The sequence below is a fragment of the Salvelinus alpinus genome, chromosome 8, assembly GCF_045679555.1.
Source record: "Salvelinus alpinus chromosome 8, SLU_Salpinus.1, whole genome shotgun sequence".
NCBI lineage: Eukaryota > Metazoa > Chordata > Actinopteri > Salmoniformes > Salmonidae > Salvelinus > Salvelinus alpinus.
Window position 1 is genome coordinate 84,421,109 of NC_092093.1, and position 25,340 is coordinate 84,446,448.

The following is a 25,340-nucleotide window of genomic DNA, read 5'->3' on the forward strand; positions in this document are numbered from 1 at the left end:
CCTCTGGATCATCCAGATGGTCATTGGCAAACTTCAGACGGGCCTGGACATGCGCTGGCTTGAGCAGGGGGACCTTGCGTGCACTGCAGGATTTTAATCCATGACGGCGTAGTGTGTTACTAATGGTTTTCTTTGAGACTGTGGTCCCAGCTCTCTTCAGGTCATTGACCAGGTCCTGCCGTGTAGTTCTGGGCTGATCCCTCACCTTCCTCGTGATCATTGATGCCCCACGAGGTGAGATCTTGCATGGAGCCCCAGACCGAGGGTGATTGACCGTCATCTTGAACTTCTTCCATTTTCTAATAATTGCGCCAACAGTTGTTGCCTTCTCACCAAGCTGCTTGCCTATTGTCCTGTAGCCCATCCCAGCCTTGTGCAGGTCTACAATTTAACCCTGATGTCCTTACACAGCTCTCTGGTCTTGGCCATTGTGGAGAGGTTGGAGTCTGTTTGATTGAGTGTGTGGTGGACAGGTGTCTTTTATACAGGTAACGAGTTCAAACAGATGCAGTTTAATACAGGTAATGAGTGGAGAACAGGAGGGCTTCTTAAAGAAAAACTAACAGGTCTGTGGGAGCCGGAATTCTTACTGGTTGGTAGGTGATCAAATACTTGTGTCATGCAATAAAATGCAAATGAATTACTTAAAAATCATACAATGTGACTTTCTGGATTTTTGTTTTAGATTCCGTCTTTTAGATTCCGTCTCTCACAGTTGAAGTGTACCTATGATAAAAATTACAGACCTCAACATGCTTTGTAAGTAGGAAAACCTGCAAAATCGGCAGTGTATCAAATACTTGTTCTCCCCACTGTATGCGAGTATAACAGAACTCATATGGCAGGCAAAAACCTGAGAAAAAATCCAAACAGGAAGTGGGAATTCTGAGGCTGGTCGATTTTCAACCAAGATCCTATTGAAATCACAGCGAGATATGGATGAGTTTGCACTTCCTACGGCTTCCACTAGATGTCAACAGTCTGTAGAACCTTGTCTGATGCCTCTACTGTGAGGAGGGGCCGAATGAGAGGGGAATTAGTCAGGTCTGCCATGACCTGACCATGCTTTCACCATGCGCGTTCACATGAGAGGGAGCTCTGTTCCATCGCTCATCTGAAGTCAATGTAATTCTCAGGTTGGAACGTTATTCAAGATTTATGTTAAAAACATTCTTAAGATTGATTCAATACATCGTTTGACATGTTTCTACTAACTGTTACGGAACTTTTGGACATTTTGTCAGCTTTTAGTGAACGCGCTTCCTGACGTTGGATTTGTTTACCAAACACGCTAACAAAAATAGCTATTTGGACATAAATGATGGACATCACCGAACAAAACGAACATTTCTTGTGGGAGTCCTGGGAGTGCATTCCGACGAAGATCAGCAAAGGTAAGTGAAGATTTATAATGCTTTTTATGAGTTTTGTTGACTGCACAATTTGGCGGGTAACTGTATGGCTTGATTTTGTGGCTGAACGCTGTTTTCAGATGATTGAATATTGTGTTTTGCCGTAAAGCTTTTTGAAATCTGACACAGCGGTTACATTAAGAACAAGTGTATCTTTAACTCTATGTAAAACATGTATCTTTCATCAAAGTTTATGATGAGTATTTCTGTTATTTGACGTGGCTCTCTGCAATTTCTCAGGATATTTTGGAGGCATTTCTGAACATGGCGCCAATGTAAACTGAGGTTTTTGGATATAAATATGAACTTAATCGAACAAGACATATGTATTGTGTAACATGAAGTCCTATGAGTGTCATCTGATGAAGATCATCAAAGGTTAGTGATTAATTTTATCTCTATTTGTGCTTTTTGTGACTCCTCTCTTTGGCTGGAAAAATGGCTGAATTTTTGAGTTGGTGGTGACCTAACATAATCGTTTGTGGTGCTTTCGCTGAAAAGCCTATTTGAAATCGGACACTTTGGTGGGATTAACAACAAGATTACCTTTAAAATGGTATAAAATACATGTATGTTTGAGGAATTTTAATTATGTGATTTCTGTTGTTTGAATTTGGCGCCCTGCACTTTCACTGGCTGTTGTCATATCATCTCGTTAACGGTATTGCAGCCATAAGAAGTTTTAAGGAGACCATTATCGAAGGTATCGAAATAGTCAATCTATTGTTGTCGTTACACACTAAACACAGTATGGAAACTTATATAAACAAAAATAATATTACAGATAAAAATACTGAAGGTGTACCTCCAATTGCACCATTTCATCTAGCACGCACGCAAGCACGCACAAACACACACACTGGGGGAGATCTCTCTATAAACTCTAAGTGTCTTTTTAGATTTGGCGACCCCCACCCCTTGCTGAGGGGATACTGAATTTGTGTTCATTTCATTTGGGGAGGGGGGGGGAGTACTGGCAGCGCTGCAGCATTCATCATCATTACATCAGTGACCACCGAGAACCTTTATCTGACGCTTATCAACAGTGCACAAACACACTACAGCACAAAGAGGGGGGGGGGGGGGTAGAGGGGGAGAGGAGATTGAGGAATGAGAGAGGTTGTGAGGAAAAGTGGGATAAATAGAGAGAGGGTAGGAGGGATGATTGGAGAGAGGACGGCGAAAGATAAGGGGGGAGATTTAGAAAAGAGGTGGATAGACATATCAAGACTGTTTCAAGGACAGCTTTTTTCCATCTACATAACATTGCAAAAAAATCTGAAACTTTCTGTCCAAAAATGATGCAGAAAAATTAATCCATGCTTTTGTTACTTCTAGGTTAGACTACTGCAATGCTCTACTTTCCGGCTACCCGGATAAAGCACTAAATAAACTTCAGTTAGTGCTAAATACAGCTGCTAGAATCCTGACTAGAACCCCAAAAAATGTATCATATTACTCCAGTGCTAGCCTCCCTACTCTGGCTTCCTGTTAAGGCAAGGGCTGATTTCAAGGTTTTACTGCGAACCTACAAAGCATTACATGGGCTTGCTCCTACCTATCTTTCCGATTTGGTCCTGCCGTACATACCTACACGTACGCTACGGTCACAAGACGCAGGCCTCCTAATTGTCCCTAGAATTTCTAAGCAAACAGCTGGAGGCAGGGCTTTCTCCTATAGAGCTCCATTTTTATGGAATGGTCTGCCGACCCATGTGAGAGACGCAGACTCGGTCTCAACTTTTAAGTCTTTACTGTAGACTCATCTCTTCAGTGGGTCATATGATTGAGTGTAGTCTGGCCCAGGAGTGTGAAGGTGAACGGAAAGGCTCTGGAGCAACGAACTGCCCTTGCTGTCTCTGCCTGGCCAGTTCCCCTCTCTCCACTGGGATTCTCTGCCTCTAACCCTATTACAGGGGCTGAGTCACTGGCTTACTGGTGCTCTTTCATGCCGTCCCTAGGAGGGGTGCGTCACTTGAGTGGGTTGAGTCACTGACATGATCTTCTTGTCTGTGTTGGCGCCTCCCCTTGGGTTGTGCCGTGGCGGAGATCTTTGTGGGCTTTACTCGGCCTTGTCTCAGGATGGTAAGTTGGTGGTTGAAGATATCACTCTAGTGGTGTGGGGGCAGTGCTTTGGCAAAGTGGGTGGGGTTTAATCCTTCCTGTTTGGCCCTGTCCGGGGGTATCATCGAATGGGGCCACAGTGTCTCCTGACCCCTCCTGTCTCAGCCTCCAGTATTTATGCTGCAGTAGTTTATGTGTCGGGGGGCTAGGGTCAGTTTGTTATATCTGGAGTACTTCTCCTGTCTTATCCGATGTCCTGTGTGAATGTAAGTATGCTCTCTCTAATTCTCTCTTTCTCTCTTTCTTTCTCTCTCTCTTGGAGGACCTGAGCCCTAGAACCATGCCTCAGGACTACCTGGCATGATGACTCCTTGCTGTCTCCAGTCCACCTGGCCGTGCTGCTGCTCCAGTTTCAACTGTTCTGCCTGCGGCTATGGAACCCTGACCTGTTCACCGGACGTGCTACCTGTCCCAGACCTGCTGTTTTCAACTCTCTAGAGACAGCAGGAGTGGTAGAGATACTCTTAATGATCGGCTATGAAAAGCCAACTGACATTTACTCCTGAGGTGCTGACTTGCTGCACCCTCGACAACTACTGTGATTATTATTATTTGACCATGCTGGTCATTTATGAACATTTGAACATCTTGGCCATGTTCTGTTATAATCTCCACCCGGCACAGCCAGAAGAGGACTGGCCACCCCTCATAGCCTGGTTCCTCTCTAGGTTTCTTCCTAGGTTTTGGCCTTTCTAGGGAGTTTTTCCTAGCCACCGTGCTTCTACACCTGCATTGCTTGCTGTTTGGGGTTTTAGGCTGGGTTTCTGTACAGCACTTTGAGATATCAGCTGATGTAAGAAGGGCTATACAAATACATTTGATTTGATAGAGAGGATAAAAAGGGATATGATAGTGGAAAAAAGGTAGCGCGCCATGTCATTCCATCAACGGAGGAAAAGATCTGGAAAGAGTGAGGAGATTTGCCGAGGGGAAAGGAGGAGGAGTATAACCATAACCTCTCTGCAAGATTAGCTGAATCTAGCAATAAAACAGAATGCTCTGTATTGGCCCCCATGGTCCAAACAAACCAACACAGTCGTGAAGTAGGCACGACAATGCCTCTTCCCCCTCAGGAGGCTGAAAAGATTTGGCATGAGCCCTCAGATCCTCAAAAAGTTATTCAGCTGCACCATTGAGAGCATCTTGACAGGCTGCATCACAGCTTGGTATGGCAACTGCTTGGCATCCGACTGGAAGGTGCTGAAGAGGGTAGTGCGTACGGCCCAGTACATCACTGGGGCCGAGCTACATCACTGGGGCCAAGCTTCCTGCCATCCAGGACCTCTATACTAGGCGTGGTCAGAGGAAGGCTAAACATTGTCAAAGACTCCAGCCACCCAAGTCATAGACCATTCTGTCTGTTACTGCATGGCAAGCGGTACCGATGCACCAGGTCTAGAACCAACATGACCCTGCACGGCTTCTATCCCCTAGCCATAAGACTGCTAAATACTTAACCAAAAAGCTACTTGGACTACCTGCATAGACCCTTCCTCCACAACATTTTTTGGGCTCATCACATATGCTGCTGTTACTGTTTATTATCTATCCTGTTTCCTAGTCACTTTATTCCTAGTTATATGTACATATCTACGTCAATTACCTCATACCCCTGCACATCAACTCGGTACTGGTACCCGGTGTACAGTACCTTCAGAAAGTATTCACACCCCTTGACGTTTTCCACATTTTGTTGTGTTACAGCCTGAATTTAAAATTGATTAAATTTAGATTGTGTGTCACTGGCCTACACACAATACCCAATAATGTCAAAGTGGAATAATGTTTTTACAATCTTTTACAAATTCATTAAAAATAAAAAGCTGACATGTCTAGAGTCAATAAGTATTCAAGCCCTTTGTTATGGCAAGCTTAAATCAGTTCTGGAGTAAACATTTGCTTAACAAGTCACATAATACGTTGCATGGACTCACTGTGTGAGCAATAATAGTGTTTAACATGATATTTTAATGACTACCTCATCTCTGTACCCCACACATTCAATTATCTGTAAGGTCCCTCAGTTGAGCAGTGAATTTAAAACACAGATTCAACCACAAAGAACAGCGAGGTTTTCCAATGCCTCACAAAGAAGGGAACCTATTGGTAGATGGGTCAACAACAACAAAAAAGCAGACATTGAATGTCCCTTTGAGCATGGTGAAGTTATTAACTACACTTTGGATGGTTGCCGGAGAGGATGGAAACCGCTCAGGGATTTCACCATGAGGCCAATAGTGACTTTAAAACAGTTAAAGAGTTTAATGGCTGTGATAGGAGAAAACTGAGGATGGATCAACAACATTGTAGTTACTCCACAATACTAACCTAAATGACAGGGTGAAGAGAAAGAAGCCTATACAGAATAAAATATTCCGAAACATGTATTATGTTTGCAATATGGCACTAAAGTAAAACTGCAACAAAAATGTGGCAAAGAAATGTAATTCATGTCCTGAATACAAAGTGTTATGTTTGTGTCAAATCCAATAAAACACATTACTGAGTACCACTCTTCATATTTGAAAGCATGGTGGGGGCTGCATCATGTTATGGGTATGCTTGTGTAACAGTATTGCTTCCGACCCTCTCCTTGCACCAACCTGGGCTTGAACCAGGGACCCGCTGCACACATCGACAACAGTCACCCTCGAAGCATCGTTACCTATCGCTCCACAAAAGCCGCAGCCCTTGCAAAGCAAGGAAACATCTACTTCAGGATTCAGAACGAGTGAAGTCGCCGATTTAAATGCCACTAGCACGCAACACCAACTAGCTAGACATTTCACACCGGTTACACTTGTCATCACCAAGGATAAAAAGAAACGGAATAGAGTTAAGCACAGGCAAAATCCTAGAGGAAAACCTGGTTCAGTCTGCTTTCCAAAAGACACTGGGAGACAAATTCACTTTTCAGTAGGACAATAACCTAAAACACAAGGACAAATCTACACTGGAGTTGCTTACCAAGACGACATTGAATGTTGAATGTTCCTGATTTCTAAAAACATCTTTTCACTTTGTCATTATGGGGTATTGTGTGTAGATGGGTGAGAAGAAAAATATATTTACTCCATTTGAATTCAGGCTGTAACACAACAAAATGTGAAATAAGTCAAGGATATGAATACTTTATGGAGGCAAGTTATCATTACTCTATTTCGTATTTATTGCTTGTGTTATTATTTTTCTATTATTTTGAAATGTTTCTCTTTGCATAGTTGGAAAGGGCCCATAAGTAAGCATTTCATTGTTACTCTACACCTGTTGTTGACAAAACATGTGACAAATACAATTTGATTTGTGTTTGCTTTTGAGATGGAGGTTGGTGGTTAAAGGAAAGGGCCCTATAAAAGGAGCACACATAAACCAAGTATGCATCCCAAATGGCACCCTGCTCCCTATTTAGTACACTACTTTTGACCAGGATCCATATGGTGCCATTTGGGATGCAGACCAAGAGAAACTGCTGCAAGGTGGAGCGGTAAGCGAACCTCAACTGTGACCAAATGGTCAAAGGTTGTTCCCTGGTTCAATCCCTTTATTGAAGAGACTAGAGAGACGTTCACAATCACAAGCTCAATGGTCATTGAGTGAATAGCACATACTTAGGATGCCATACTGTGTGCTACACTGCACCGGTGGGAATATGGGGTTGCCCTTGGCCCTATGGGAGGGGAAGGGGAGTGGGATTCTCTGCTGGATGGAGGATTTGGGTAGTGGGTTCCATTCAAGAAGGTTGAGACTTAACATTGTGCCCAGATGGCACTAAGTCTGGTCTACAGCTGATGGGGGATCGTCCCCCGAAGTAAGTGACATTTAGTAGCAATTAGTCACGCCTCATCAAACACACACACACACACACACACACACACACACACACACACACACACACACACACACACACTAGACCTCCTCACCCTATTGTGTTCAGTGACATGGTCAGGCTATTCAAACTCCATGTAATTTACATGTTTAGATGTAAATTTGATTTGATTTTGATTTGATTTGTTCTACCAGAGTGGGCACACCACAACTGTAAATCCAAACTGTTTGCGGGGCAATGAGTTCTAGATAAGTGTCTAATGAAAAAGGCCTTCAGTGTAGAGAAATAGCTAGGTTTTATGTCTAATAGAAGTCTGTCAACATCTACCTATCTCACACAGATACATTCAAGAGGAATAATTTCCACAAAACTGGGGCTTTTTGTCCTAAGTATCAATATTGTGCAGTTATTTGGGAGTGGGGAGGTGCGACTGCAAAGTGAACAAGAGAGAGGCTTGCTTTACATTTTGTTTTCAAGGACAAACAGTGCAACAACGCGGGCCCATTGGTGGCTTCGGCGGAGCTAATGCGATTATCCTCGTTGCGCGCCTCCGTCTCCCAGACCTCTCCACTTAAGATGCTTTGGAGGACTGGCGAGGGACCATGTGTCGTGTCACACAGCAACGAGTGGAGTACATCTTACATTCCTGGGTAACAAAACCACACGATGTAATCTTAATGCTTACACAAGGCCTCTTTTGCGCTTGCTACCCAGTAGATAAGGGGCAAATAAAGAGGCGGGCCACAATGGAAACCTCCGGCGTTCCTCCAGCGTTCCCCACTCACCCAACCCTCTGCTCATTAGCTTATTTATGTATTTATTTTCCTCTGTTTTAGTAGAACTTGTGTACTATGCTAGTACTATGCTAGAGCTAAGAGCAACTGGGAACCAAAAAGTCCCCAAGACCTAAACAATAGAAAAAGCAGTCAGTCCTTTTCCCATGGTGGAGTGGTTGTGGTACTTGGTTGCTCTCTCTCGCGCTTGTACTCTTGATTCGATTCATTTCCCCCCACGATGCCACAGAGTCTTTGTTTGTTCTATACACTTTCTGCACTCCTTGAAAACGGCATGAAAGAGGGAAAAGATGCTCGTTCAGCTATTTCGTTTCCAAGCAGAAACCCAACAATTGCAAACTGATATCCAGCTAAAATACACTGCAGCAGCCAAAGAAATACAATACATTTTCCAAAACTTGAGCCATCATTTGTCCGTAAATCCTCAACAAGTACGTGGGCCCTTAAAATGTTTGCCCATCTTGATTTGAATGCCACAACAATGCTTATTATACAATTATTATAAATCTCTGTCTCTTTTTCTAACTCCTAGCCATTCGGTTCAAAATTCACCACTTTGAATCTTTGAGCCTCTGTTAAATTGGGTTAAGTGACCGCATGGAACTCAAAGTGGAGGAAAGAGTGAGGGTCGTATTGTCAATGGGCCTCTCTTCTTTAGCAAAGGCAGCCCCAACCTATGAAGATACAATTCACACAACACTTTGGAAGACACCACAAAAACTAAAACCACTGTACCTACTGTACACATCCCTCCTGTGCTTTGCTTTGTATATATATATGAGTGTGTTTTTCACGATAGGTTTTTCAGCCTGTGTCAAAGAGAGAGGGAGAGATGCTCTGTACTGTATTTGAGAGTGTGTGCCTTTCCATCTACACGTGTGTGTGCTCAGCATCAAGAAGAGAGGGGACCCCAGGGACTGCATGAGGGGAAGCAGAGGAATTCCTTTGTGAAAAACTCACAAACACTAATACATACATACACACACACACAAACTTTGAGGAGAGTAGGATAAAGCAGAGGGATAGTAGGGGGGGCTGTAGAGGGACCAGGTAAGGCTTTGAGAGAGGGTCTCCTTGCATGGCCCTGGGGACCAGATAATTCCCTCCCTCTATCCCTCCCCCTTTACAGGAGGCCTTTTCTCCATGTCTCCACATACAACTACTCACATTCATAAAGATCTTGAGATGTCTAATCAAGTAAACTCAACAAAAAAAAGAAACGTCCCTTTTTCAGGACCCTGTCTTTCAAAGATAATTCATACAAATCCAAATAACTTCACAGATCTTCATTGCAAAGGGTTTAAACACTGTTTCCCATGCTTGTTCAATGAACCATATACAATTAATGAACATGCACCTGTGGAACGGTCGTTAAGACACTAACAGCTTACAGACGGTAGGCAATTAAGGTCACAGTTATGAAAACTTAGGACACTAAAGAGGCCTTTCTACTGACTCTGAAAAACACCAAAAGAAAGATGCCTCGGGTCCCTGCTCATCTGCGTGAACGTGCCTTAGGCATGCTGCAAGGAGGCATGAGGACTGCAGATGTGCCCAGGGCAATAAGCTGCAATGTCCGTACTGTGAGACGCCTAAGACAGCGCTACAGGGAGACAGGACAGATAGCTGATCGTCCTCGCAGTGGCAGACCACGTGTAACATCACCTGCACAGGATCGGTACATCCGAACATCACACCTGCAGGACAGGTACAGGATGGCAACAACAACTGCCCGAGTTACACAAGCAACGCACAATCCCTTCATCAGTGCTCAGAGTGTCCGCAATAGGCTGAGAGAGGAGAGAGGCTGGACTGAGGGCGTGTAGGCCTGGTCCTCACCAGACATCACCGGCCTATGGGCACAAACCCACCGTCGCTGGACCAGACAGGACTGGCAAAAAGTGCTCTTCGCTGACGAGCCGCGGTTTTGTCTCACCAGGGGTGATGGTTGGATTGGCGTTTATCGTCGAAGGAATGAGCGTTACACCGAGGCCTGTACTCTGGAGCGGGATCGATTTGGAGGTGAGGGTCCATCATGGTCTGGGGCGGTGTGTCACAGCATCATCGGACTGAGCTTGTTGTCATTGCAGGCAATCTCAACGCTGTGCGTTACAGGGAAGACATCCTCCTCCCTCATGTGGTACCCTTCCTGCAGGCTCATCCTGACATGACCCTCCAGCATGACAATGCCAACAGCCATAATGCTCGTTCTGTGTGTGATTTCCTGCAAGACAGGAATGTCAGTGTTCTGCCATGGCCAGCGAAGAGCCCGGATCTCAATCCCATTGAGTACGTCTGGGACCTGTTGGATCGGAGGGTGAGGGCTAGGGTCATTCCCCCCAGAAATGGCCTTGGTGGAAGAGTGGGGTAACATGTCACAGCAAGAACTGGCAAATCTGGTGTAGTCCATGAGGAGGAGATGCACTGCAGTACTTAATGCAGCTGGTGGCCACACCAGATACTGACTGTTACTTTTGATTTTGACTCCCCCTTTGTTCAGGGACACATTATTCCATTTCTGTTAGTCACATGTCTGTGGAACTTGTTCAGTTTATAACTCAGTTGTTGAATCTTATTATGTTCATACAAATATTTACACATGTTAAGTTTGCTGAAAATAAACGCAGTTGACAGTGAGAGGACGTTTCTTTTTTTGCTGAGTTTATGTCCACATACAGTAAAACTCCCATTCATATCTTTATACTGTATTATTCTTCAATGCAATGTCTGCATACAACCTCTGTTCATATCATTAAACTTGTATCATTGCATTGAGCAGGCAATGGCATTCTTCCCAAGATAGTGCACTGTACTTACATAGTGGACATACTGTATGGTCAAATAATACAGCTGGACACACTGTGTGTATCCCAAATGGCATCCTTTTCCCTGAAACAGGCTGCGTCCCACATGGTACTCTATTCCCTTTGCAGTACACTACAAACGGAATAGGGCGCCATTTGGGATGCAGATTGAGTCAGTTCCAGTGGAGTGATGGAGGTGTTGGTCCAATGTCCCCCAGACAGTGTCTGTCTGTCTGTTACGAGACTGAGCCACAAGTTACTGTGGCCCCTCTCTCATTTCTACACTCCCCATGTTCCCTCTGGGCTCTCCTACTCTCCCTCTGTCTCTGTCTATTTTCCCTCCCATCTTTCCATCACTCTCTTTCTCATCTCTTGTATTTTTCTTTCCCTCCCTCTCTCTGTCCTTTCTTTCCTTCATTTCCCTCTCTCTTGCTCTCACCCATCTCTCTTGCTGCCTTTCTCTCCTCCACCCCCCGCTCTTTCCTTCCTCTGTGTCAGTGGTATAAACAGTACAACACAGACCAGAGTGAGTGGAGGAGAGGAGGGTAGTGAATGAAGTGATTAATGACAGAGCGGGGCCATTGCGGGGCACGTGGTGGAACAACAGCCAGGGGGCAGCGTGATAATAATACAGCACAATAATCAACCCATGAAGCAGACAATCAGCAAGCCAAAGCAGGCAGTAAAGGGCCCTATTAGGTAGGCCCCATCAGGACGGCTAAGTGAGAAATTAGCCCTCGCTGAGCTACGCAATGATTCATCAAGTCGCAACAACCCCCGATGCCCCCCTCAAGAAGTCATAATGTTTACTTAGACTCACCGACATGCCCCGTCAGAGCGCTTTATTGGCTCTTATTAATTCTCCGTCCGGGCCCTCGCGGCCGCTCCATTTAAAGCGTATTAGAGGGAGGATGATTGGGCGAGATGAAGTCGCACTGGTGTTTGGCTCTCTGGCGATAAAGGGAGGATGAAAGGGAGGGCAAAATAAAGGAATGCCATCACATTGCAAAATGCAATGAATTAGGCCCTTGCACAATTGAATGTGAGGGAGGGATGGAGGAAGATGGAGAGGATGAACAGATGGAGGGAGTGAAAAAGTAGGAAAGGCATGGCTTTAATACCTCTTTCCCTGTCTGAGGGGTGGGCTCACATCCAAAGAGCTATTGAGTCATACATTCCACACTACAGACAACATGCGATTCTGATAATTCTGTTTTATCAGTTGGACCCACTGAGACTGAGGCTGGGTCCCAAATGGCACCCTATTCCCTTTTTAGTGCACTACTTTTGACCAGGACCCATATGCCTAAGAAATACCTTCAAACAGCCTCTGCCTCTACCTGGTGAGTGCTCATGCTATCTGCATGTTATGAGAGCTCTAATATTAATTTAACATGGCAGTGATGGACAGCGGAAATATAGGGGGTAGTGACGTGTATCCATGGATGCCATGGGAAGCCAGGCTTCCCCAAAAAATGTACCAAGAAAAAAAAAAAGTAAATACTAAACTGTTCATTTTGTCTCTCTATGTTTCATAAATTTCCTTCAATTCGCAAGAGCCTGCTGAATGTATCTCACCGGAGAAAGCATCCGAGCGAACAAAACAGCTCCCTTCTGTGTCAGTTTGTGCAGGGTATCTATCTGATACAGTCTGATCAGAAAGAGTATGAATGCCAGGGAAGCCAGCAAGCATTTGTCCTCCCTTGATAAAAAAAAAGAAGTGTAATAGCCAATCAGCGTTGCGCTAAACTGAGTGAACACAGCTATGAATGGTCCTGGCACACCAAACAAAAGTGTCAAGGGAAGCCAGTTCGGATTTGGCTACTGACCAATCACATCACAAGCCAAGCGTCATTATTGACAGAAAAAAAACTTTAATTGTTGCAACTCCTTGTGTTGTTGTCCTCTGGTGGCTAGTTCGCTAGCTAAAATCACCCCTTTCCTAATTTAGCCATGGATGGAGGACTTAATACGCCGTTACTTGGACTTAATACGCCGTACTGGCCAATGATTATAACGGTGATTCTGATCCAACCATAAATTAATACATCATGCCCCTAGCCTGAGAGGATGGAAGTTCAACATGTAGCTAGATGTGGTATGCTAATGTTAACTAGCTGGCCTGCCGATGCGCCCATGAAAGGAAGTTAGGCTGGTGAGCAAGTATTTTAGCCAGGTAGCCTAGGACAAGAAAAACTAAAAGCGTGTACTGTATGACAGAGTCACAGACAGTTTAGGCAACATGAAAGAGGAGGATGGCATTGGCGTTTCTCTACAAGTAGGGTGATTCAGCATGTTTTTTCTCCTTGCACACACACACAGAAATCAGTACCATGGACAGCCACATCATGTTTAGCTTAAGTTGACTAGACTAAATTGTTTTTGGTATCTTTTAGTTGTCACTGTATTAGACTAAGAATAGGTGATTAGATGATGTTGACATTTTGAAGTTGAAATGGTGTGTAACGAGTGCGCTGAGAGTCGGGAAGCAAGTTCAGGGAGCGAGTGTTTTAATAAATAAACGTAACATAATACAAAACAAGAAAACACGAACAACGCACAGACATGACACAGGAACAGAAACAATAACGCCTGGGGAAGGAACCAAAGCGAGTGACATATATAGGGAAGGTAATCAGGAAAGTGATGAGTCCAGGTGACGCGCAGGTGTGCATAGCGATGGGGACAGGTGTGCACCATAACGAGCAGCCTGGTGACCTAGAGTCCGGAGAGGGAGCACAGGAGACAGTACCCCCTCCCCGACGTGGCTCCAGCCGACCAAAATGACGATCCCGGGGATCAGGAGCGGACCGGTCACCTCTGCTGAGGCGCGGGAAACCTGTCAGTCCGGCTGAGACGCGGGAGCATGGCAACCTAGAACCCTGGAGAGAGAGCATACGTGACGGTACCCCCACCCCGGCGCGTTCGGCTCAAGTCTCTGTGGTTCTAAATCAATCCGAAAATGTCAGAACCATTACCTTGCTTGACCGTGCTGTAGGTCATGTAACTGTTACATGCAATATGTTTTGTGAACTTCACCCGGACAGATGTTGCTCTCCGGTTTTGTAATGAAACAAATGTGTGGTTGAATTTATTCTGCCACTGTCTTCTTATTGTCTCAGACTAGGCAAGTCAGTTAAGAACAAACTCTTATTTACAATGATGGCCTACCCCGGATGATGCTGGGCCAATTGTGCGCCGCTCTATGGAACTCCCAATCACAGCCAGATGTATTTCAGCCTGGATTCGAACCAGGGACTGTAGTGATGACTCTTGCACTGAGATGCAGTGCCTTAGACCGCTGCGCCATTCGGATGCCCCCAATCACATGTATAAAACAAACGACATTACCACATGACATTCCATTCGTAATTACTTGCCCTTGTTTGCTTGTTCCTAATAGCTTGATCCCGTTACCCACAATGCTGAGCAAGTTAAAAGCGAACACTTTCTTTATTCTGTTGTTTGACGTTTCTGTTTGCGCTCAACAAAGTTCCATTCAGTAGATACTGTAGATACACAGCCCAGACCATCGGCGCCATCGACCACTGACTTCAACTGACTTCAGCTAGAGGTGAAGACACTTCAATGAAGCTGGGGGGTGAGACTCTACTGTACTGTATAAGGAGTATGGTTGAGGAAGTGTTAGATCAAAGAAAGTAGAGACACAGAGGGAGTCAGACTCCCATGCAACTCCACTCAGCCAGCATCCCCCAAGGCTGACATGTCTCCCAACAGCACAGCTAGGTTGGTAAGGAGACAACAATTCACTCTCACTTTCATGAAAGCCCCCCCCCCCCCCCATCAGGGCCTGCTCGCTCATACTGTACACACACACACACACACACACACACACACACACACACACACACACACACCACACACACAAACACACACAGAGGGAATGGCGGTCCCCAACGTGCCCACATCCCTCTCACAGCGTCAGTAAGCTGCACCCACACTCACACACACACAGTCACACGCACATGTCCCAGAGCTCGGCATATAGGTCTACTGAGGTTGTACTTTAGGTTTTAAAACACACACAAGTGAATATCTTTGGAGTGAATACTGAATTTGAAATTGAAATTCCACAGTCTTTTACTGCGAGTCCGGTGAAAAAAATATACATCCTCTTCAAACCCATACTCCTATGAGATATGCAATAGCATCCACATGACTTATCATAAAACTCACAGCATTTCCAAGTGTGAAACAAAAACTTACCCCTAAACTCAAAGGGGACATACAGACTGCTCCAAAATGGCTCCCAAAAGAAAAGACCACAAATAAACATGGGGAAGAAGACTTACAATGGCAGCCCTCTCGTGCCCTGGAGCAGTCGTCAGTCAGGAAGCTAACTAACATCTGGCTGTGTTTAAGCATTCAGCTGTTTGCGTCGCCGCCTCAAATAAATTCTGGGGGCAGTAAAGCCATCGCTTAGGACACCTCCTAAACATACACTCTTACTACTTGGTGAACACTCGCTCACCTCCCCCTCTCCACTGCATTCCTCCACACCAGGGTCATATTCATTAGGGCACAAACGTTTTAAAACATTTTGCAACGGGATACAAATTGTGCGTTTCTTGTCTGTCTATTGGGCAGGTACAGGTTGTCCCTCCCTGTTTTATTCTATTTTAGTGCACAATGAACACAACCCAGGGCTCCAGTGAACATGCTAACACACACAAATAAAAGCGCTGAGGAGGAGGCCTTAATTGGCGAGATAAATGGGTGCCGGGGGTTAATTGGGAAACATGGTGAGCAGCTGGCACCGTGCTGGAGGTTGAGACAGGGATAATAAGTTCACCCTTTGCATGAGAGACAGTTAGTGATGAATCAGATCAGAGGAACAGTGTACTGTAATCATCCCCCCTCTCTTTGCTCTTGTTCTTTTCTCATTCTCTCTCTTTTCTGACAGGCAGAGACAGTCTGGCTCGCAGCTATACAATCTGGCACCTATCACACACAGGACTAGTTGGCAGTCACGGGAGAGGTCTCTCCCGCGTTCACACACACACACTCACTCAAGCTAATCACTCACAAGCACAATAACTCCTACCTCTAGGACATGGATCTACTTTATCAGTTTAATTTTCAATGTATGTAAATGTTTTCCACAATGGCTTATTAGGCTGTGTTAGCTGGTTTGCATTGATCTCTATGCCAGAGGGAGAAATAGGAAACTAGATCAGCGCTCTGCTCATATATACTGAGCTGAACCATAATCACATCCCTGCTTGTATCAATAAAGGCAACATTAACATATACCATCTCAAACACACTAAACCTTCCACCCGGACTCAGTATAAATACACACAAAACTCTACTGGATTACAGTGTAATCAAGCCCATATGTAATGGTCGGTATAACTTTGTGATTTTCTCTGAAGTCTCAAAATTGTGCCTGTCACTACAACTAGAATTCCACTAAATAATAAAATCTATAGAGGAACTATTGGACCAACAGTTGTTTATTCTCCTTCTTGTGAACCCATTTAAAAAAACTCTGAATATAAAAAAACACAAGCCCATATAAACTGTGTAAGAGTAGAAAGAGTGCTGATCGAGGATCAGTTACCCCTGATCTTATTCACTATGAGCTAAATGGCTAAACTGATCCTAGGTCAGCACTCCTACTCTGAGACTCAGTATGGTGGCAGAGGGACTGTTTGGGGTTGAAGGTGGCACAGGTAGAGTCATAGGCAGTAATGGAAGGAGACAGGGAACTATAAAGCCACACAAAAGCCAAGCTTTATAAATAATTCCTAAAGCTAACAGGATCCCTTGTATGTGTGATGTGTGACTGCTGACTCCCCTCAACATACATACACCAAAGATACCGCCGACCACCTCGCATGCCTCCTTCATCAGGTAGAATAAATAATATCATGCCATCCCTTGGTTCTGGATAGGACAGACCAGTTAGGAACCACTCATTTAGGAAAACCTAAGATAATGTAAGACAGGAAAAAATGTCTTCTAGCGTTGCAAATTTAACCCAGTTTGGAGAAATACACACTCTCTCTCTCTCTCAAACTCACACACACACACACACATGATGCAGGCGGGCAAAGCAGCACACCGGAGACCTGTCTTGTAAATCTCTTTGTGAAAGCAGCTTTGGGGGGAAGACAGGGGCTTACATACTGAGCCCTGAGGTAGAGCTATAGACTCCACACCTCTAACGTTCTCTCTCCTTCTTCCACACTCTCCTTTCTCTCCCTTTCTCAAACACATACACCCATACAAAAAATAATTCTCCCTTTTCTTTCTCTCTCGCTCCCTCCCCTTCTCTTTTTCACACACTCTACCGTACTCATTCTCTCTCTTCTAGTTCTCTCTCTCTCTCCGTCCGACTAGCAGTCCCTGCTCCAAAGCAGCATTGGTTGGTCCCACTGCCCTGCAGGCTCCACTAGCACCGCAGTGACTAATGTCCTGCCTTAGCTCAGACAATGAGTTTGGGACGGAGCCGGGAAAGTGTTGGGGAGGGGGGAAAAAACAGCCGTGCACCTTTGACTAATGGAACCCTTCGCACTCCCCTGCTCGCTAAGGGAGGCTTTACAGTGTCGCGCGACACTCTCAACGTCCTCTGAGGCCCGGCTGGGACCTGCGGAGCAGCTAGGCTTATGGGAAAGGGGAACATAATGAATTCTTTGAGAAGTCCAGCCCTGGCTTTTTTTCTTCATGAATAAGATATATTTCCAAAGCATGTCGACCTCTCTTAATAAAAACACCAGTCAGGCCTGAAATAGCCAAACGACGGTTTAGGGGCACATATACACATTCATATTTTTGTTGCTCGATACATTTTTGAGGCCCACTTTTATTCCCCAGGCCAACCTGCCGGAGTCAGGGTAGTGTAAATCAAATCAAATGTTATTGGCCGTGTACACATCGTTTGCAGATGTTATCGCAGGTGCAGTGAAACGCTTTTGTTTCCAGCTACGACGGTGCAGAAACACTGGACATTAAGATAAGAGTGTCTGCTAAATGACAAAAATGCTCATGTAAAACAATACAAAACAATGCGCACAAGTAAAAAAAAATAATAATAATTAAAAGAAAGAAATCAAGAAATATCCGAACGAGCAATGTCAGAGTCCAGAATATAAATATATATATGTATATGATGGTGTGTGTATAAACAGTATGGACAGTATGGATATTTATATATGAATAGAAAGATGTGTACACCAGTACGTAAATAGGATGAGCCTTGACTAGAATACATTATATACATATGAAGTGGGTAAAACAGCATGTAAACATTATTAAAGTGACCAGTGTTCAATGACCATGTACATAGGGCAATAGTCTCTACGTTGCAGGGTAGGGGCCCGCCCTGAGGTTTCCTCTGGCAGGTAGGGCAGCCTCGATGACAGACCATCATTTCAAATGGCTGGAGTCCACCCCCCCACCCCCCCCTCTCTCTCTCTTTTCAAGGATCTAAAAACTCCTGGATCCCCCCACCTCCACCTCCCTCCCACCCTGCAAGGACCTGGGCTTTGTCTAAAAAATAAGCAGAGGAGAGGAATACCGCCGTCCACACCCTCCGCCCCTCCAACCCCTGCGAGAAGTATTATAGCCCCCTCTCTCTCCTTCCCGCTCTCTCGCTATCGCTGATTAGCCTTCAAATGACATCCTGACAAAAGAGGCCTTCTTTCAAGTCAGGCAAGAAATTTGCTCCGATAGTAGTGTTCCCCTTTTGAGAAGAGGGGAATGGGGTTCACAATCCCTGCAACAGAGGACAGAAGTGAAGGGGTAGGGGGAGAAGGGGGGATGAGGCACGCATTTAAACATGTTTGCAGAAGGGAGGGAGAAAGTCGGCCTGAACTTCATGCATGTATTAACCTTGGGATTTGCATTTGACATTGAAACCATGTCCCCCTCCTCAACCCCCAGGTTTCACTAAGATAACCAGGCCAGCATGGGGCACTGCACCTACATACATATTAAAACAACTTTACCATTGTTATGTGTACCAGAACAGTATGAGCTATACAACTAAAGAATTCCAAACAGATATTTATGAAATTGATATTAGTAATTTATTTATTTTCCCCAGTGAATTTTATTGTATTTTCCTTATTGTAAATCATTTTTCATACACTTTTGGGGTGTACATTTTTTTTTACTCCATTCAGTCTCAATCACAATAATCAGAGACCCTTCAATCAACCTCTCTGGCAGTGCTTCTGTGTGTGTGCGTGCATGTGTGCGCCTGTCTGAGCCTGTGCAAGTGTGTGCGTGTCTTAGTGCAGCAGCCTGACACATGGCTTTCCACATACACAAAGAAACCAGGATGAGGAGGTGGAGGTGACAGATCATTGTTCACAGTGATCTGGCCGCCTCATCTGTCCCCTGGCCATCACCACGCTCCCTGGACGAGGAGGGAGAGCGGGCCCCCTTACGGATGCCACAACTAGCTCCCATCAAGCCCATGACACAATGCCACATAACAATAACAGACCCGAACCCGGGGAATTCGGGAACTACATCACCACTTTCCCAGCTCAGCATCTCAACTTTATACAGCCCCGCCACAAGCAAATGGGCCTGCAGCTTACTTCACCCTTTGCTGCCATACTCACACCGCAGCCGTAAAGACGCTTTTACGGCGGCTCATGGCAAACAGAGGAGACGAGCGCCGTCAAGCGACGTCGTCACCCAGGCGCGACCTGCCTCCGTTTGTACTCGAGTGTGTGGGAAAAGAAAACGCAGGCACTCACTGACACACTCTGGGGTTCACAGTCCTGTCATCCAGGACTACTAGCTCTCCTTCACTCCTGTATTCATCTTCATTTTTTCCCCCCCAGACTAAATTCTCTCTCTCTGGGGGGTTGACCAGGCTAATTGGTTGGTCCAGTCTGTGTGAGACCAAAGCCCTGGAAAACAAAACATCACTCTGACTCAGCCTCTGGTAAGGCAGCTTGAGCTCTGGCTTCTTTTCTCATTTCTTATTTCCTGAAGAAAGAATACTGGCAACTCTGCTTGCACGCTCCTCTCTGTGTGTGTGTGTGTGTGTGTGTGTGTGTGTGTGTGTGTGTGTGTGTGTGTGTGTGTGTGTGTGTGTGTGTGTGTGTGTGTGTGTGTGTGTGTGTGTGTGTGTGTGTGTGTGTGTGTGTGTGTGTGTGTGTGTGTGTGTGTGTGTCTATGTCTATGATGATGATGGGGATATTTTATGCAGAGGTGCATTTGGATTTTTAAAACATTTTTAAAAACATGCATATGGGGTAAGAGTACATTTGTGAGCCTCTGCGTATGGTGTGGAGCTGACTATGCATTTCATTACACTATGAGTCTCTCTCGCATCCCCCTGTAAGCGGCAGGTAGCCTAGTGGTTAGAGCGCTGGGCCAGTAACGTAAAGGCCGCAAGTTGGAATCCCCGAGCCAACGAGGTGAAAAATTTGTCGATGTGCTCTTGAGCAAGGCACTTAACCACAATTGCTCCAGGGTCCCCATTGATAATGTCAGACCCTGGCCGTGACCACACTCTCCGAGGGTGTCTCAGGGGCAGATGGGATATGCAAAATACACATTTCCAATTCACAGATGCTTATTAATACACACTTGTACATGTGTGAAATGTGACAAATATAAGCACCCACCAAATTATTATTATCAGATTACCCACCCCCTCACTGTGCAAAGACGTGCCCAGTGAAAGGTGCCTTAAGTGGGACTCCTTGAATCAGGGAATGGGGGTGAATGGGGTCCCGCTCTAGGATGCTGCTGGTGAAGGTGAAGGGGAGCAGGAACACATAGCATATTAAATCGGCCGGCAGAGGCTGGGTACGTCCATGCGGAGAGCTAGGAGAGCCAGATCTGAGGCATGCCCTGAAGGGATGGCTGGGCCTGGGGATTAGGAGGGCCAAGAAGAAGCCCCTCATGCTGAGCCGCGCCTCGCGCCCGCCTGCCTGCCTCCTCCTTTTCGCCGCTCACACGCAAATGCATCCAGACACTTTGATGTAGACTACACTCAGCGGCATACTGCCACGGCCCCAACTTTTTACAAGGAGGTGAAGGAGTCACTCACACGTCACACACACACACACCTCTGTCTCTTGTCTCGCTGCCTTTTTTCTCTCAATGTCTCTCTGTCTCTCCGTTCTCTTTCTTTTCCCCACTGTAACTTTTCCATTTGATGCCAATATATCAAAGTTCAGAATCATCAAAGTGAAGGATTCCTATTGGGGGCCATCTATTCATGTAGCGTCTATATTCACAGGGCAGCGTTGGCGAATCAAATCACTTAGGGGAAAGATTCCAAACTTTGATTGGGTAACCATTGTGATAGTGTGTTTATTTATTTCTGTCCAACATGCTCTAAATAGCTGAGGTAACGGTGCCTCTCCTCACCTGCTAATGTAAACTGTGGTTTGTGGGATAGAAGTACTTAGCGCTCTGCTAAAGAGTTGAGCCTCCATTGAAAGACACAGATAAACCTTTCATCATATTAACATCTGTGACCGACTATAACAACCTTGGAGTACCACAAAAGAAATCACACACTATATCTGCCACACACCGACGTATCCACAACACAACAAACCAAAAATGTGAATAAACGCACACACAAAAAAGCCTTGGTACATGTTACCTTAGATTAAATCAACTTCCCCTAGATTACCCTCATAGAACAATACACTTGGTACCTCTGAGTGTGTCTTTATTGAGTCCCATTACCACAACAACAGACGTCATTAGGGCCTCATGCATACACACCTTTTAACAGGTATTCTTCCTCTAGGATGTAAAAGAGCCTAAAGACAAGAGGCCTGCCTAGAATAGTAGATTTGAGTTGCGCTTAATTTAAGGGTAATAGTGTGTCATCTTTGTGCATTAACATCTGCTTGTGTAACAGGCCCCATTTTGGGCAAGTTAGAAAGGTCAGGAGATCACTGCCTGGTGTTTCGCAGCTATGCATAATTGAATGTAAAGGTATGCTAATATAGAGATAAAGCGCTGCTCTGCTATCAGAAGGGCTGAGGAGGAATTGGGAGGGAGGGATACGGGTTATCCGTGACTTTCTTTCCCTATCTGTGGTACTGTGAGTTACAGACTGTTCCCTTCATCAGGCGGGCATTGATTCATGTTGGCCGGTGAAGAAGAAAAAAACTGGCTTCTTCATTGAGCCTTTTTTAAACATTGTGTGTATTTATTACTGTTACTGAATCATTTGACATGCAGTGCTTGTTTTGTAAAATTGCACCTGTTCAAGTGAAGCTACAGCCCCTAGCTGAGCTCCGTTCTGTTTCGGAGATGTCAAACAGTAACGCCATACATATTTATATTACTGAGTGTGTTCATCAGATATCATTCATATTTAATATGATTAAATCATAAAATATATCCAGCTCCATACACATATAGGCATGTACTTAGAGCCAATCTGTGGTTATTTCTGAACACCGTTTTCTCGTGGAAAATATCAGCCATCCATTAAGGCTAATCAGAGCTCAAATTAATATAATTACGTTTAATGTTGCTTTGGTGATCATTAAATCTGGGGGTAAGCAATCACACATTCATCATGAAAAATGCACTCTGTCATAAAGCTTTCTGTCCACCATGAATCACTACAAAAATAAAACTTAATATCAAAATACCAGAAATGTATAAATTGAAGTATGTTTATTGAGTCCATTGCATCCTCACTAAATAAAATAACAGATGATAGTTTTAAAATGCAGGTAGGCCTTATCAAATTGAGGTGTAACATTTGGATTTTTGCAAGCCAAAAACTTTCTCTTGATTAAAATACATACCTGAAAGGCAAAAATGCATTAATGATAAAATGACATTTAGATTTCGTTTCGTGGATAGATAAGGATAACAATGAACCATATTACTCTAGCAAACACTAGTTTTGATTAGGAACAATAATCTATTGAGATATTGAGACTTAAGCTAAAATATAGGTTTATGGCTTCCTCGATGTTCATACTCTAACCAAATATTATTTCATAAAACATAGTTGGGGAGGGGGGGTTCCATTATCAATTAAATGATTAAATACTGAGCATATGATTTAAAAATAGTGCATAAAGATTTGGGATCATGCAAAAAAAAAATATGCGTAAAAACTATCACTAAATTTAGTGGGTTAAAGGCCTATGTTCTTGTCATTTTTCTTTCCTTCTTAAACGCAGCACAAGAGAGATCTCATAGGGGCCTAAAACTGGCCAGTCCAGATGATCATGTTCTTAACCCGAGGTTAAAAATAAATAAAAACTTTAATCTGCACAAACTATTAACATTTTGTTGTTTTGCATTCAAACCTTTACTGCCAGTTACTGTAGATCTCCGTTAATAATTTGCCAAGTGTCAAAGAAGGTTTGTCTGAGCCGTCACCGCACGGCTAAACGCCTCGAACCCTTGTCGTTTGTATAGCGGCGTGAAACCCGAGACACAAACGGTCCACCAGTCACTCACACCGAATCTGACAAGCAGATAAAATGTGGAACAGCTGGCTGGGAGCAGAAGGAAAAGTTTAAAACAAATATCTCCACATGTGAAGGCACGCTGCCATGATACATAGCCTAACTGACCGAAAAATACATACGAAAAAAAAACCGAAATGGATAAAAGACAACAAAAAAACGCCAAGCATAATAAGTAGGTCTAATTATAAATCAGGTCAATACAATATTAAGGGAAAGTAATCCAAATGTGGACGCGCGAATATAAGGGCTTTCCAAAAGTAGCCTCTAGTGTAGGCTACTTAAACAGAGAAATTAAATTTTCTATTGTGAACTGTTCCATTTCATTTGATAAAACCTAGTTGATTTTCTATTGTCAAACACGATGGGCCTTACAATGCTCATTATATAGGTCTACATGCCTGTATAATCGTTAAACTGTGCCTATGGCATTGTAAAATAAACGTGGGCTTACTTTCATAGTTTGATTGTAGAAATAGGGACTTCGTTGGTTGCATTAGATTTTTTGTGAATAGGCTATGTGATTCTGAACAATAGTCTATAAAGTATAGTACATCAATCCAGGCATAACCCATATTATGCCTAATGGATAAGAGACTGAATCGATAACATGGTAAAATCCTGCTGAAATGTGATCACATGTGAATACGCATGCCTCCCATGCGTGTCTTTGGGCAAAAGTCCAGTAGAGGAAGTTTTTTGTGTTAGTATTGGAAGTTCCAAAAGAAGTTTCAGCCAATATCACAATTCTCAGCAATGCAATTACTTTTGCATTCAAGTGTATCCAATACACAAAATTAAAATGTATAAACCTTCCATTAAATAACCTTTAAACACACCTTTAAATCAGAATTACGGGAATAAGAACCATTGCCAAGTGTCTATCACCTTCTAAGAAAATGCATCAGTTTCGAAAATGTGCAATGGGTCAACTTGTAACTTTAAAGAAAGTAGACAACATCCAGCAAAATATGTAGTGTTAGTATACATGTTACATTGTGTCTAAAGTAGCTTATGTTGCGCAAGTGAGTATATTAGTGAATAGGTTGGGTTTTCATACTATTTTCTGCTTATATATCATCACCCCCCCTCCGATTTGTGGACTTCTATGATTTATTTTAAACGTGATACCTCTCGACAGTTTTTGAAATAAACTTGTTTTCTCTTTAACATGTTCAAAGCCAGCAAATCACAAAATGTTCGAAGGAAATAGTTCATTATGACTCGTGTTTTTTTGCACTTACGTGTTCGAATGATGTTTCCCCTCCTATAATTCTTGAACTTTTTTGTCTTCTCGTAAGTGAAGTCTTTTTTCGCTTGTTTGCAGATGTGCTTCTATGTGACTATGTGACTCCGTTGCAACTCCAACTCCGCTCTGCCAGACTTTTCCTTCTTCTCCGCGTCTTTCTTCTTTTCACAGTTTGCTGAATAGAGCGAAAACTGAGCTAATACCGCGAACCTCCCTACATACCTGCCCGATATCAGATATTAAACCTGTATGAATAAGAAAACATGTGTTTTCAAAAACTCGTGGACTGTTGGTATTACATTAAGTATGCTTTTCGAAGAGAATAGGGTGAAATGTGGAAATCCAGCTTCTCTTTCCCTTGCCTGACTCCTCCCTTGTATTCTCCCTTCAGATCGGGCTCCCTCGCTCTCTACCTCCCTCCCTTTCTATTCTCCCCCCGTTCCCCCTCCCTGCCTTTCGCCTCTCTGCTCCGGGCCGCAATTTACTGAGACGGTGCAGACACGGTTGGAACGAATGAACTGTTGTACGGTACCAGTCCCACAAAATTGCAAAGGATCGGCAAATACTCACATAGTTCACTTAGCTGCCTCTAATTTAGGATGAAGTTTGTGATCTTTAGTGCCTGTATTGTCTTGTTATTCATAATAGTTTCATCAACACCAGTGGCCCAGAATCCAGTGGC

At 44.2% G+C, this 25,340-nt stretch overlaps 1 protein-coding gene across 3 annotated transcripts in view; it reads right to left on the bottom strand.

The window, feature by feature from the left end:
• LOC139583787 (transcriptional activator GLI3-like) overlaps window positions 1–25,040 on the bottom strand; it is a 178,805-nt gene extending 153,765 nt beyond the window's left edge. For all 3 annotated transcript variants that reach the window (XM_071415242.1, XM_071415243.1, XM_071415241.1), the window contains exon 1: window positions 24,654–25,040. The gene's annotated coding sequence lies outside the window, so the exon portion shown is untranslated. The remainder of the gene's footprint in view (window positions 1–24,653) is intronic.
• Between the last annotated feature and the right edge of the window lie 300 nt (window positions 25,041–25,340).